Below are 15,264 nucleotides of genomic sequence, written 5' to 3'. Positions count from 1 at the left end.
AGCTGCGCCGAGGAGGACGCGCCGCCTCTGTCCGGGTCTGGCGCTCGCCGCCCTCTCCACCCCCCGAGCGCAGCGCGCGACCTCGAAGCTCCCAGACTCCGGCTGGCCACCCCCACCTCCGCCCCCGAGGGGCTCCCCTGGCTCCCGCGGGGTCGGCCGCGGCAGGTGCCTGGGGGTGCCGCTCCAGCTCTCTGCGCAAACTTGGGCGTGCAGCGCGGGGGCGGCCGGAGTTCCGGCCCCTCTACCGCTCTCCAGCCCCCCGGGTACCTACCCCGCGGCCGCCGCCGCCGCTCCTTGCCTCCAGCGCGCCGGCCTCAGAGGGAAGGAAAGTGAAAGAGAAACAGCGCCCGCCGCGGCCTGGCCGGTCCCCGCGCCCCGTCCGCCCTCCCCCTGCAGGCGGGAGCGCGCCCGCTCCGCGGGGCCACTCGGCTCGGGCCCGATAGGGCGCGGCGGGCCTCCAGGCCCAGGGCCGGTGCCGCCTCCAAGGGCAACTCCACCCCCTTCCAACCGCCGGCGCCGCCGGCCGGCCCCGCCCCCGCCACGCCCCCGCAGGCCACGCCCGCAGGCCCGCGCTCCTCGCAGGTGCCACGGCCGCCCCGCCCGCCCAGGCTCCCGGTAGCTTTGAGCAAATTCCGTCTGTTCTTCCGCCTCACCAACAGCCCCTCCCAGTTGTTTTCATCATAACAATGTCTGGCATATTTTCCCTGGCGGGTTTACAAGCAATGGTCAGTGCTGAGAATGAGTCACCCTGTGAGAAATTGTCTACTCAGCTGCGTCTTTCCCAAACCAGCCCCACGCAGGCCACGATGGGGACCAAGACCTATTGATTTGCACCTTATTTAAGAACCACTAAGGAACCTGGTGGACTTCTCAGGTGGCGCTAGTGGTAAAGAACCCGCCTGCCAATGCAGGAGACAGGGGAGACGTGGATTCGATCCCTGGGTCAGGGACGATCCCCTGGAGGAGGGCAGAGCGACCCATTTCAGCATTTAGAGGAGCCTGGTGGGCTGCAGTCCATGGGGTCGCCAAGAGTGGGACCTTGCTGAAGCGACTTAGCACGCAAGGAACTTGGTACTTGGGGTGGAGTGGGTGTATATCAGGACCACCGACAACTGTAAGCAAGCGGGAGAACCCTAGGGGTGGGGATATAACTGGAAAGGTAGAGTTTTGTTTGCAAGGTTCCAAACAAAAAGATCCAGTTCTCTTTCTAGTGGACCTGAGAACTACAAGAGGCCATTCATTGCAAAAAAAATTTATTCAAAAGCATAGTCTAAAGGATTTCTCAAAATCATTCAGCCCTAATATTTTGCATTCCACAAACATAAATTTCTACTAAAACCAGTACTTTGCTAAACATAAATTAGACTTGGTTCTTCCTTGCTTAGAAGACTGGAATCCAGTAATCCTAAAATAGCAGGCAAATCAGTGTTGTCTCCACCAGTAAAACAAAAGTTCAAAAGAACATCCCAAAGGGTATCTGTCAAAGGCAACTTCCAATCTTGCGTGTTAGAAAGAGGAAAATGTACTGCCATAACATACATCATCTTTGCTTCTGAGAAGTGAAAGCACTGATGGCTAAGGAGTTGACAGTACTGGGAGCGGAGAACTAATGCAGAGTATTTCTTTCACCTTAGTAGTAGTAGTAAGTAGTAGTAGTAGTAGTCACCTTACTTACTACCTACCAGAGTGGAGATGGCTCTAGCGGCAAACCAACGAACCCAATGGCTGTTCATCTGGCGGCAGACAGACGTTCAAAGATACATTTCAAGTCAAAAATGCACCGAGTGACAAGACAGCTTTCACAAAATAGCCAATTTATAGTTAAACTAAGGTAGCATGAATGCAACCTTTAAAAATTACCATTTTAATATCATAGCAAGAGCAACAGATTTTCTGAAACAGTTTCCAGTGACCACATTTTCATATTCCTCAGAAGAACCACTTTAGAAAAGTATACACGCCAATTTCCAAGCTGGGATCAACTTCAGTAAGTCCTGGCAATCACAATGAGCAACGAATATACGTCCTGTAAGATGACTTTACAGCTGCTGGACTACTCTGCAGATAGTTCATCCTGAAAACTCATTAAACATATGGATATGTGAAAAGTCACCCTATTTCTAGTGTATTTTTAAAATAGAAGATACTATTGTATACATTGAATACTACAACATATACACTATGACTTGCTATCTTCCTAATTTGCATCTGAATTTATTTTAAATGTATTTTTAAAGACTAGCACTTAATGAAGTCCCGGGAATGTAAGTGTGATTGGTGATCAAGTGTGTTGTTGTTCACAGTAAGTCATGTCCAGCTCTTTGCAACCCCATGGGCAGCACACCAGGTTCTCATGTCCTCCACTCTCTCCCAGAGTTTGTCAAATTCATATCCATTGAGTCGGTGATGCTATCAACACTAAGTGGGGTTAACTGGCATTCGCTGAGGAAATGAATGTGTGGCTGGATAGTAGGATTTATGCTAACAATGGAGACAGGGGTCACAAATGTGCTGTAGAGCAGTACCTGAAGACAGACGTGGAGGTGGGGTTTTCATAATGAAGCTGCAAATGGTGGTCTCGGAAGCAGGAAGAGAATGCCAGCCTTGCAAGGAAATCTGCGCTTTGTGTCTTGAGGCAGTATGGTTTCTAGTGAAGTGTTCAGTAGTTTCTCCTTTCCTCTCTTCAGCTACCACCTCACCTTGCTCATTCAAAGGAAAAAAGAAATGCACACACACACAAAAAGCAAAAACAAAAACTCAAACATTTGTTGGGTAAAAAAAAAAAATAACAAAAAATGGCGAGAGGGAATGTTAAGAAGTGGCCAGTGTCCTGATTCATGTGTAAGTTCTAAGCATTTAAACATAGACTTCTAGCTGCTGTGTTGCTTCTCCTCCCGTCGGACTGCCTTCTAGTAACTCATCTCTTGGTCCTTTGGTTCTGACTGTGGGGACCGCAACAATACAGTCTTCTATACATAGAAGCCTCAGGATAGCTCTGATAACAAACATCAAAAATTAGAGGGACGTTCAAGTAGACAAAGGCCTGGGGACAACTAAATATACAGAACCAAGAAAGAGAAAAGGCAGATAGCTGAGGTCCCCTTATCACTGATCTGCTTGAGCTTTCTCACTTTACAGGTGCAGAAGCCGAGATCCTGAGAAGTGGCAAATTCATCATCACATAGCTGATTTTGGTCACAATCAAAACGAAGGCACATATTATTTACACATCCTAAGAGAACTTCTTAAACCCAAGAATTTAAGAGGGGTTAGGTTAAAAAACCCACTCCAGTACTCCTGCCTGGGAAATCCCATGGACAGAGGAGCCTGGTGGGCTACAGACCATGGGGTCGATAAGAGTCGGGGAGTCGGACACGACTGAGCGACTTCACTTTCACTTTTCATTTTCATGCACTGGAGAAGGAAATGGCAACCCACTCCAGTGTTCTTGTCCAGAGAATCCCAGGGATGGGGGAGCCTGGTGGGCCGCCGTCTATGGGGTAACACAGAGTCGAACACAACTGAAGCAACTTAGCAGCAGCAGCAGCAGCAGCAGCAGCAGCAGGTTAAAAAAAAAGTTAACTTTTTAAAAAAGAAAGAAACTTTATAAATGAAAGGAGGAAGGGAAATAATGAATACAGTGTACTTAGGAGTGAACTGGTCACTGGTGATTTCCCATCAAAGGAGAAAAATCACACAGCAATAACTTGTTTCACTTGATCGCTGATCCAGATTCTTCCGGAAAACCACAAATAACAACTTGGCTCCTGACAACCCTTGGAACTACTTGGGGCTATCTGTATACCTAAGAAATGTTTCCATTACTTTATACTTTTAGGTATAGATTTTTATTTCAGTTCAGGCTGGGCTATGGATGGGCAATTCTGTACTGAAAAGTTCACATTCCTTTCTTGTCTAATAAATATATCATCAGTGAACAGATGTTTAACAGCATAACATTTTAAAAATAAAGTTACATCTTTGTTTCCCTGAAATACTAAACAAGATGACTTTTCCATTATTACAAATTATTTTATATACCTAAGTATGCTATTTAAGCTTTGAACATAGAATATCTCTGACATAAAACTACCCTCTGTAATCTAACAGTCATCCCACAGAGATTTCAGAAAACATTAAAATTTAAAGTGTCCTATTGGGCCTCAATGTATTTATTTTATGGCCATGGAGATTACAGCTCAAAATCTATGACTGCCTAAAATCAATGATGGAGGAATGGGAACGAACACAGAAATGAAGGACTTCTCACCACCCTTCACCATCTTTTTCCCTTAATGTACCCCTCCCTTGTAATCAATAACTCTCAAGGACTCTCTCTGCTAGATGTCTCCTGAATCCTTCCACTTAACCTACCCTGGTCCAGATCACCATCATGTCCACCCATCATTACTTCAGTGAACTCTTAAGCGGTCTTCCTACAGCTCTTCTCTGCCAAACCATTCTCCGGAGCACAGCAGAGGACCCTTTCCAACTAAAAATTTGATCATGCTGCTTCCTGACTTAAAAAAATCCCTTGTCCCTAAGATAAAGCCCAAACACCTAATAAGCCCATCCCATAACCTTGTTACTTCTGCAGCCTCTACACTGAACTCCATGCTGCAGCCATAATGAACCTTTTTACCCTCTAGCTAGCTGCTGCTACTGCTGCTAAGTCGCTTCAGTCGTGTCTGACTCTGTGCGACCCCACAGACGGCAGCCCACCAGGCTCCCCCGTCCCTGGGATTCTCCGGGCAAGAACACTGGAGTGGGTGGCCATTTCCTTCTCCAATGCATGAAAGTGAAAAGTGAAAGAGAAGTCGCTCAGTCGTGTCTGACTCTTCGCGACCCCATGGACTGCAGCCCACCAGGCGCCTCTGTCCATGGGATTTTCCAGGCAGGAGTACTGGAGTGGGGTGCCATTGCCTTCTCCGACATTCTAGCTAGGGATGAGCTTTATTCTTTCAAATAAGAATCCTGTCCCAATCCCATCTCAGTCCCCTCCTGATCCTTGCTAAATCTGCCCAACTCTTTACCAGTTGAGCCACAAGAGAAGCATATATATATATATATGAAGTATATATATATATATGCTTCATATATATATATATGCTTCATATATATATATATATATATATATGAGAGAGGGAGAACACACAGCTCGTGCTTATTCTCTCAAGCCCCACGCTACACTGAACTGTACTACCTGGCTGACTTGTCTGAGCCTCCTGCTAGTGTGCAGGCCCTGTGGATCTGTCACTTGACTGTGCATCCCTAGCACAGGAGATGACAAACAGTAATCATTCAAATAAATATTGACTGAAAAACTGGGTAAGTGCACACAAAGACATTCTGTATATTTGTGGGGAGGGAGATTTCTTCTTGAAGGGATCCTTATAAAGGATATGTTTATCACCGCCCTCCAGAACTACTAATTAAAGTCACACCAAGGAGTAGAGAGAGACATACGCACAAGAAACAATTATAGAGTAATACACCTGATTTACTAATAAAGTGTTAAATGAAAGAATCAAATGACAAAATCTCCAGTTGAAAGAGGAAATACCATGGGTGGTCAAAAACTAGCCCTAAATGCTTAAGATTTTGCCAGTTACAAAGACAGTGATAGTAAAGCAAAATACCCAAAACTATGGATATTAACAATAAATGAGAAAGCCAGAGACAAAAAGAGAATAAAGTCAAAATACTAAAAGTGAGTACAGATAAATAGCATTAGGAATAGAGATAAGATCAGTCGGCTAAAGACTGTGCAACTAGCTAAATAAATATTTTAAAGTGCTTTAGATACACTATGCTAAAGAGACAAACCAACCACATTTTTCCCCTTGAGAGGCAGATAAAACTGGCTGTATTTTCTTTACTGTGACGTCAACAGTTGGCTGGAGCAAGTTCTACTTCAACTGGAAGAACAGAGGTTGGAACTATAATAGGTACAGACTGTATGTGAAAACTAGATTTACTCCAATCATCAGGGCTACCATATTTTAAAACATCAGTATAGAATCACAACTGTTACTTTGAAAGGTCAGATTAAATCCCCAAAGATCATAAATGGACAAAGGACCTAAATACAGAAGCATAGAGTATGTCATCAAATTTGAATGTAGATGATTCTAAGTTAGGAGTGATTATGGAAAAGTTAGGGGAAAAATATTCTATCAAGAAAAAAAAAGCATACGAAACTCAACTGGGGCAAATGCAATATTTAAACTTAGTGACAGAACATGCATACCAGAGAAAAGTAGGCACATGAATCGAAAAACTCCTAACTTTATAGGTAGCTGTGGTTTAGAAAAGGATACTGCACCCAGAGAGCCTGGCTTTTTGGTAAGGGCAAATCTTGTAACTTCCCTTGGCTTTATTTGCTTCTTACGAAAATTGGGACTAATAGTATCTTAACCACTGGCGCATAGGGAAGATTTTTTTTATACTTGTGCATTGTTATAATGAGCATATATAAGATGAAATAAGTGAGAAAATTTTTAATAAATTGTAACCTGTAAAGGACTACAAAAACGTAAAGATTAAGTAGGAACTGTGTGGACCACCAGCAGATGAAGAGTACCTAGTAATTCTGTCCCACTCAACAAAGTCCTGACAGTAAGTGTACCCAAGAATGTTGGTAGAATGAATGAGACACTCCTGGCGGGGCAATGGAACCAGCACACAGAATAAACTCAGGCATGCGTGGTCAGAAAGCACTCCCTCCTCTGAACTCAATACTCAACACACTCAATATTTCAAAACAAGATGGGGAAACTTGAATATTTCACTGAGCAATTCAAAGTAGTACAAAGAAAACTAGTTCGACAAAAATGGTTAGCAATTTGGGTTAGTTCAACATTGTAGAATGGGTATGTTAAATCTTTATTCACTCCTCTGGAATGAAGGCGTAGCAAAAAATGTTTTCCATTAAAGAGCAAATATTCCAGGCCAGGGTCATAATTAGGCCGTTATGAACCATCTCCAGCTATCGGTTCTCAGCTAACAAGGATTAGTAGGACTCTCAGTCTGCAGGCAGGGAGAACACACAGGAAGGACATGAATCTTTGGTTAAGAGCTAACACTTTAGCAGGGTAACTGTGGTGTTGAAGACTCTTGAGAGTCTCTCGCACTGCAAGGAGATCAAACCATTCAATCCAAACGGAAATCAACCCTGAATATTCATTGGAAGGACTGATGCTGAAGCTGAAGCTCGAATCCTTTGGCTACCTGATGTGAACTGATTCACTGAAAAAGACCCTGATGCTGGGAAAGATTGAAGGTAGACGGGGGCGACAAAGGATGAGATGGTTGGATGGCATCACCGACTCAATGGACATGGTTTGAGCAAGCTCTGTGAAATGGTGATGGACAGGGAAGCCTGGTGTGCTGCAGTCCATGAGGTCGCAAAGAGTCGGACACGACTGAGCAACTGACCTGCACTATAACACTGTGACACTCTGCTGGCTGGGAGGCCGGGGAGACAGCAGGAGTAGGAAAGTGAATCTGAAAGAGGAGGATGTCAAAAAACCAAAGACAACCCTCTTGCCTGAGCTTCACAATTCCATCTTGGACGAAATACAAAAAAAAACCCCTTTGAAAACAAAAGGCAAATTAGTCTTCATACTGTATTCAACTACTCAAAGACTTAATGGCTAAGATACTGATTAATTTTTGGACAAGTCTGTGGAAATGTTAAAAGAAAACTGGCCTAAATTAAAGTGGGACAAGCGAGGAGTGGATTAGCTATAGTATTAGATAGACATCCTTAACTCATGACCTTCAGGGTGACAAACCCTAGAACAGTCTCAGAGGCTGTGATAAGTTGTTCTTGATAGTTCAGCAAGAGAGAGACACTACTTGTCTTCAATGGTTCCTTAGTTTGTCTGTTGAAAGGAGTTCTCCCAGATGACCGGAAAAACTCCTGCCAGTTATCAAACCTTCCCTTGATACCTCCTAAATAAAGAAGCTGAAAAAGGCACCAGTATCAAAGCATCTTTGATCAGACGATGAATGAGAAGAAAAGATGGCTGCAGAGAAAACAGTTAACAGAGCATAACCCCACTTAGGAGCAGGCAATGGCACCCTACTCCAGCACTCTTGCCTGGAAAATCCCATGGACAGAGGAGCCTGGTAGGCTGCAGTCCATGGGGTCGCTAAGAGTCAGACATGACTGAGCGACTTCACTTTCCCTTTTCACTTTCATGCATTGGAGAAGGAAATGGCAACCCACTCCAGCATTCTTGCCTGCAGAATCCCAGGGATGAGGGAGCCTAGTGGGCTGCCGTCTGTGGGGTCGCACAGAGTCAGACACGACTGAAGCGACTTAGCAGCAGCAGCAGCAGCAGCAACCCCACTTAACCAGGACTTTATCATTACTGCTGTATCCCTTGAATCAAATCTAGAACATGATATGGGGCTTCCCTGGCAGTTCAGTGCTTAGACCAGGTTGGTTAAGATTCTTTACTTCCACTGCCAGGGGCATGATTCAATCCCTGATCAAAGTTAAGATCCTGCATGCCATGCTGGGCGGCCAAAAAAAAAAAAAAGTCTAAAACATAACAGACTCTCATTAAGTATTTGTTGAACATGTTGAATGGAGGGAAAGGATGAAGGAATATACAAACAGATAAATGAATTCTGACTTTGCAACCAAACTGCCTGTGTTGAAATTCTGGCACAATCTCATACTAGCTCTATGTTTTAGGAAAAAGAACTGTTTTCAGACTCAATTTCCTCACCACTTAAATGGATATTATAGAAGTATGCAACTCTGAGGAGTTTTTATGAGGATTAATGAGATGATATAAGTAATGCACACTTATGCATTATATATGAGACGATATATATGAGATTATATATGAGATGATGTAAGTAAAGCTAACAAACACTTACTGAATTAACTTTAAGAATTTCCTATCTGGATGAAACAATAAACCATGGGATGTAATTTAAGGCCTGATGACAAACAAATACTTCAAACAAATGCCTTCACACAATTTATTTTCTTTTAGGATGCACACGGAGGCAACAGTTAGTCACCTAACTTTGCTGCCCAGTGCCCCTCCTCCTCCCGCAAGAATTTTAAAGTAAGATTACTCTCTAAGTGGCAAATGTGTAAAATATGGAAATCAGGGCTTAATTTACTCACCAAGATGAAATTAAGAAACAGGATGTACACAGCAGTATAGAGTTTTATGTAAAACTTCAACAGAGTGACCTGGGTATACTCTCGGATATTAAGTTGATCAGGTTACCCTAAGACAAGCGGTAGTGAATCAGTCAGGAGAAAGGCTAGGATCTTCCAGTTTCTGTAAAGCATAGTTCTTTCAATTAAAAAGTTATGGATAAGGTAGTCACAAAGGACTTCATGGCAATACACCCTTTAACAGTCTCAGAGGCTGTGATAAGTTGCTCTTGATAGTTCAAGAAGAGAAGTAGTCAAATGTAAAGAGACAAAGTACAATAGGGGTTGCCTAAGGCTTGGGGCTGGGTGGATGGGGAGCAATGGGAACAAGAGGTTATTTAATGGGTACAGAATTTCAGTTGGGGATCCCAAGATGGAAAAAGTTTCAGAGATGGACGGTGGTAACGGCAGTACAATAATATGAATGTTTTTAATGCCATGGAACTGTACACTTAAAAAGACCGAATGGTAAAATTTGCATTATGTTTATTTTATCATAATGTTTTAAAAGTTCTGGGAAGAAAAATCTTCCTTTTTTAAAAAAGGAAAAAGAAGTCACCAGCAAACAGTAAGACCCTTGACAACTCACTTCATGAGCCATAATCAACGGCTTGCTTCATGACCCATCTATAAAACCACTTTAGACTTGGGATACATCATCTCTAATGGGCCTTGAAGATCTTTAATAATGGTTGTACAATTTGGGAGCATTACCCAGAGCGAATTGCATCTGTAATGGGTCAGGAGGGAACATTTTAGGCCTTGTGGGCCATGTGATTTCTGTCACAACCACATAACTCTGCCCATACAGGGCAAAGGCTGCCAAAGACAGTATGTAAACAAATGGATGTAGCTATCTTCCAATAAAACTTTTCAATAAAGAAAATAAATAGAAACAGGCAGTTAGCCAGATGTAGCCCTTGGGCTACAGTTTGCCAGCTCCTTACCCAAAGAATATCTCTGTGAACATGCATTTTACTGTTGTTGTTTAGTCACTAAGTTGTGTCCAACTCTTTTGCAACGCTATGGACTGTAGCCTGCAAGGCTCCACGAACAGATAATAGCAATTAAAAAGTTCCCTATATCCCAAGGTTGAAAACTTCTACAGTTTCAATAAGCTTTTGATGACAGTCTCAAACCAAAATGGTTTTAGTGCAACATCTTAAATCAAACTTCCCGCTTTCTATTTTCCAGGAATGCGCAGGATACAGTGGCTAAACTACCAGAAGGGAGTCGTCCTCATCACTATTATCATCATTAAACAGCCAGGAGAGTTAGAAACAATCTTTTATTCTTCTCTGTAAAGATGTGCATAATCAGATATTTCTCCTTAGTTAGGATGGAGAAAGTTTACCAACAAAGAGAAGAAGGATATTAGACAAAAACGTTCTCTCCTGTTTGCCAAAGAGCAGGGCTTAGTCCCTCAACTCTGACTTCAAAGCACCGAATAGTCATGGTGGCATTTAAAGAGAAAGGATTTCCCCATTCTGCCTGGGATTCTAGGGTGCTGACCTAAGAGAAAACATAGGACTTCGAGGGGTAAGCTTTCTGCTTGCATACTGATGGACAGTGCTGCGAGCTGGCCTGACCTGGGGAAGCCATGCTGGAGAGTGTGTGTACATGTCACCTCCAGCCTCAGTAGCCTGGACCCTGGTCGCAGAAGCAGCCCTGAATGGCAGGATGGTGAGCATTCACCTTCCCATCTCCATAGACATTTGAAGGACAACAGCTGCAAGGAGAGGCAGCACGTTTGAAATCAGGATACTGTGTCTATGGGAACTAGATCTGGCCTCACAGCCTAAGGAGAGGAGAGATGCTTCCACTTCTACAGATGCTAAACAGAGAAATTTATACAGCCTGAGTACTGATGATACTCGGCCCCCTGAAGCTTTTTGGACGAGTGTTGCATGTAAATCAAGAAGGATCTGTGAGGGAGGGGGAAGAATTGCAAAGTATTTCTCACGTAAGTCATTAAGACTGAGCACCATTCACTGCCTACATTGTAGAATTACAAAAGGGGAGGTTTTGACATTAGATCGTGTGAATGCTGGCATTTTAATTTACCAAATTAAGAACACTGCAAAGTCCAAGGAAGAGATGTAATTACATGTATTTGCTTACGTATTTAAAAGGTAAATTTTGTCAAGAATTGTTCTTGATTTGAACAACTTACAATGGTGTTTCACTTCTTAAAATTTCAGAGGATGATACTTATCATGAACACCAACAAGGAAGTTAATTGGAATATGATGATTATAAATTAGCAGATCACCATTTCCTTTACAGTGGAGTTCCTGAACAATTTGTTCTTTAACCCTCTTTACCAGTGAAGTCTGAAGTTTTAAGTGAAGTACTCACTTCTACCGGCAAAAGAAAGAATTTCTGTAATTAGAAACTGAATTTATTAGCACAGGCATGAATACTTGTATGAAGTCTTTATACAAGTTAGTTCACTTCAGAAGTATCCAACAATAAACACTAGTCATTAATAAAACTGGATACATAGAATTTAACTTTTAAAAGTTGATATTTATAATATCCATACTCAACAACAATATGAATATTTCTCACTTTTATAGTTTACTCATTAACCTCATTATTTAAATATTCTACATTAAGGGTTAAATATTACATGTTATATATCTGCACAGATTTCTTCTAAATGCCTGCTAAGGGTTGAACTGTATGCCCCAAAAGATACACATAAAAAATACAAATATAAAACTCTCAACTTTTATTTTTTTCTGTGACTGTGACTTAATTTGGAGAAAAGGTCTTTGAAAGTATCACCAAGTACAATGAGGTCATACTAGAGTAGCAGGGCTCTTAATTTAATATGACTCAGTTCAGTTCAATCGCCCAGTTGTGTCCAACTCACTGTGACCCCATGGACTGCAGCACACCAAGCTTCCCTGTCCATCATCAACTCCCGGAGCTTGCTCAAACTCATGCCCATAGAGTCAGTGATGCCATCCAACCATCTCATCCTCTTTCGTCCCCTTTTCCTCCTGCCTTCAATCTTTCCCAGCATCAGGGTCTCTTCAAATGAGTCAGTTCTTCGCATCAGGTGGCCAAAGTACTGGAGTCTCAGCTTCAGCATCAGTTTTTCTAATGAATATTCAGGACTGATTTCCTTTAGGATGGACTGCTTGCACCTCCTTGCAGTCCAAGGGACTCTCAAGAGTTTCCTCCAACACCACAGTTCAAAAGCATCAATTCTTCGGCGCTCAGCTTTCTTTATAGTTCAGCTCTTACATCCACACATGACTACTGGGAAAACCACAGCTTTGACTAGACAAACCTCTGTCAGCAAAGTAATGTCTCTGCTTTTTAATATGCTGTCTAGGTTGGTCATAACTTTTCTTCCAAGGAGCAAGCATCTTTTAATGTCAAGGCTGCAGTCACCATCCACAGTGACTGTGGAGCCCAAGGAAATAAAGTCTGTCACTGTTTTCTGTTGTTTCCCCATCGATTTGCCATGAAGTCATGGGACCAGATGCTATGGCCTTAGTTTTCTGTATGTTGAATTTTAAGCCAGTGTTTTCACTCTCCTTTTATTTTCATCAAGAGGCTCTTTAGTTCTTCTTTGCTTTCTGCCATAAGGGTGGTGTTATCTGTGTATCTGAGGTTATTGATATTTCTCCCAGGAATCTTGATTCCAGCTTGTGCTTCATCCAACCGGGCATTTTACATGATGTATTCTAAATATGTTAAATTAGCAGGTTGACAATATACAACCCTGACGTACTCCTTTCCCAGTTTGGAACCAGTCTGTTGCTCCATGCCCAGTTCTAAGTGTTGCTTCTTGACTTGCATACAGATTTCTCAGGAGGCAGGTCAGGTGGTCTCCCATCTCTTTAAGAATTTTCCACAGTTTGTTGCGATCCACACAGTCAGAGGCTCTGGCATAGTCAATAAAGCAGAAGTAGAAATTTTTCTGGAACTCTCTTGCTTTTTCTGTGATCCATTGGATGTTGGCAATTTGATCTCTGGTTCCTCTGCCTTTTCTAAATGCAGCTTGAGCATCTGGAAGTTCACAGTTCACATACTATTTAAGCCTGGCTTGGAGAAACTGGAGCATTACTTTGCTAGCATGTGAGATGAATGCAATTGTGCAGTAGTTTGAACATTCTTTGGCATTGCCTTTCTTTGGGATTGGAATGAAAACTGACATTTTCCAGTCAGAAAAGGTCTTTGAAGGTATCACCAAGTACAATGAGGTCATACTAGAGTAGTGGGGCTTTTAATTTACTAGGACTAGTGTGTCCTTATAAGAAAAGGAGACAGAGCGACAGGGAGAGCATCACATGAAGACACAGGTGCACAGAGGGAAGATGGTCATGTGACGAGAGGTGCAGAGACTGGAGCAGTGGCACCTGAATGGCACGTTTCAGGGGAGGGGAGATTCTCTCCAGGGATGTTTCCACCAGAGGGGACTACAACTCAGCTACCACCGGGTTAAAGAAGTTAAGGACAGTGATCACATTTAAGAGGATGGCTATAGGAAATGAGAGAGAATTTGTTCAGGCACAGACAGAAGGATTTTTAAAGAACCCAGCACTGAGAATCCAGTTGAACTGGATACTGTATTTCTAGTAGCACTGATTTGCAGACAGCCGTGATGGAAAACCAGATGAATGGACTCACCAGAAGGCTAACACGTGTGGAGAAACATGTGGTATATGAATGGAGCTGAGAGAAAGCTAAGGGAAGGCTAGTGAATCCCCATTCATATTATTATTAATGTAATTTCCCAAGTGTATAAGCCAAAATGGTTATTTTAAAACTGGGTTATATTGTACTTAACTCGAGATATTCTTTCTGATCAGGTCAAAGGAATCTGACATAGATTAATACTTACAATATCTGGCATAGAACTAATCTGTACTACATATAGCCACATAGTTACAGAGGTTACTTGATACACATATACATTAACATACATGTATACAGGTGGCTCAGACAGTAAAGAATTTTCCTGCAGTGTGGGAGACCTGGGTTGGATCCCTGGGTTGGGAAGATCCCTTGGAGGAGGTCATGGCAACGCACTCCAGTGTTCTTGCCTGGATGATCCCACGGACAGAGGAGCCTGGCGGGCTACAGTCCACAGGGTTGCAAAGAGGTGGACACGACTGAGCGACTAAGCACAACCACCGACAAAGATGCACTCACGCATATGCATGGTATATTTTAAGGACTGCATGAGCTCAGAACTAAGGAGACGTATTTCTTCAAACATTAGCGTCATATCCACTTTTAGCTGATTCTTGCATGTTTTATTAGACACGAATATCATCAAGACTGATTTGCAACTGGTGGTGCCAGTTAATGTCTTGCATTATGTTTGGAGCACTGTACCACAGCTACTAGCATTTGTAAAGCCTGATCCTGGAAACCCTTTCAATTGCACATAAGAACACTCTCTACCACATATGCTAGTATCTACAATATTTAGAATAAAATATCGTGCTAAACAAGAATGTGTTTTGTAGCGTTCTGCTCTGAAGATGCTGTTTCTTCATGAAGCGTAATGTTCATGCTGTAGGTTTCTTCATACAGTTTCTACCACAAAGACAGGACTCAAGTGCAACTTTTTTTTTTTCATATTTTTACAAAGACAGACCACATCAAGCTTAGGAAAAAAAAAAAAAAGCAAACTTCCTACTACATCAATGAATTCAGCTTACTTTCAGCTAAATTTTTTATAGTTAAAAGGAAAGCTTCAAGAAAAGGTATGAAACAGAATTGTTGTCATTATATAGGGAGCTGCCTCCCATGATCTTACCCACCCAAAGCATAAAAGCAAACAGAAGTAGCATGCATGAGTTGCTGCAGTTAGACACTACAATTCTTTTTGGGATATTCATAACTATGAATATCCATTTTGATTATTCAGTTCTCTATCTCATCCCTGTCAGTACAGCAGCCTCTAGGTACACAGTATAAAATATTAACCAAGAAGGGGGAAAAAAAAAAAAGCAAATAAACTTCCAGTTACTTCTGGTCCAATAATTCATTTCCTCTGACCAGCATAAGAGTGTTCTGTGCTGTTATGGGACACTGCCACTTACTCTGAC

The 15,264-nt window shown here is 42.5% G+C and overlaps 1 protein-coding gene across 16 annotated transcripts in view; it reads right to left on the bottom strand.

Moving 5' to 3' along the window:
- Positions 1–15,264, bottom strand: part of PCGF5 (polycomb group ring finger 5) — a 115,405-nt gene that overhangs the window by 57,974 nt on the left and 42,167 nt on the right. For 2 of the 16 annotated variants that reach the window (XR_011252138.1, XM_069567498.1), the window contains exon 1: positions 2,526–2,703. The exons of 9 other annotated variants lie outside the window; for them this stretch is intronic. The gene's annotated coding sequence lies outside the window, so the exon portion shown is untranslated. Of the gene's footprint in view, positions 1–271; positions 639–2,525; positions 3,313–15,264 lie in introns of those variants that run through there. 5 more of the 16 variants (XR_011252136.1, XR_011252139.1, XM_069567503.1 and 2 more) reach the window with 4 other exon arrangements.

This window comes from Ovis canadensis, chromosome 22 (assembly GCF_042477335.2).
Source record: "Ovis canadensis isolate MfBH-ARS-UI-01 breed Bighorn chromosome 22, ARS-UI_OviCan_v2, whole genome shotgun sequence".
Lineage (NCBI taxonomy): Eukaryota > Metazoa > Chordata > Mammalia > Artiodactyla > Bovidae > Ovis > Ovis canadensis.
The sequence above is the reverse complement of the archived record's forward strand: the minus strand, read 5'-3'. Positions and strand labels throughout refer to the sequence as shown.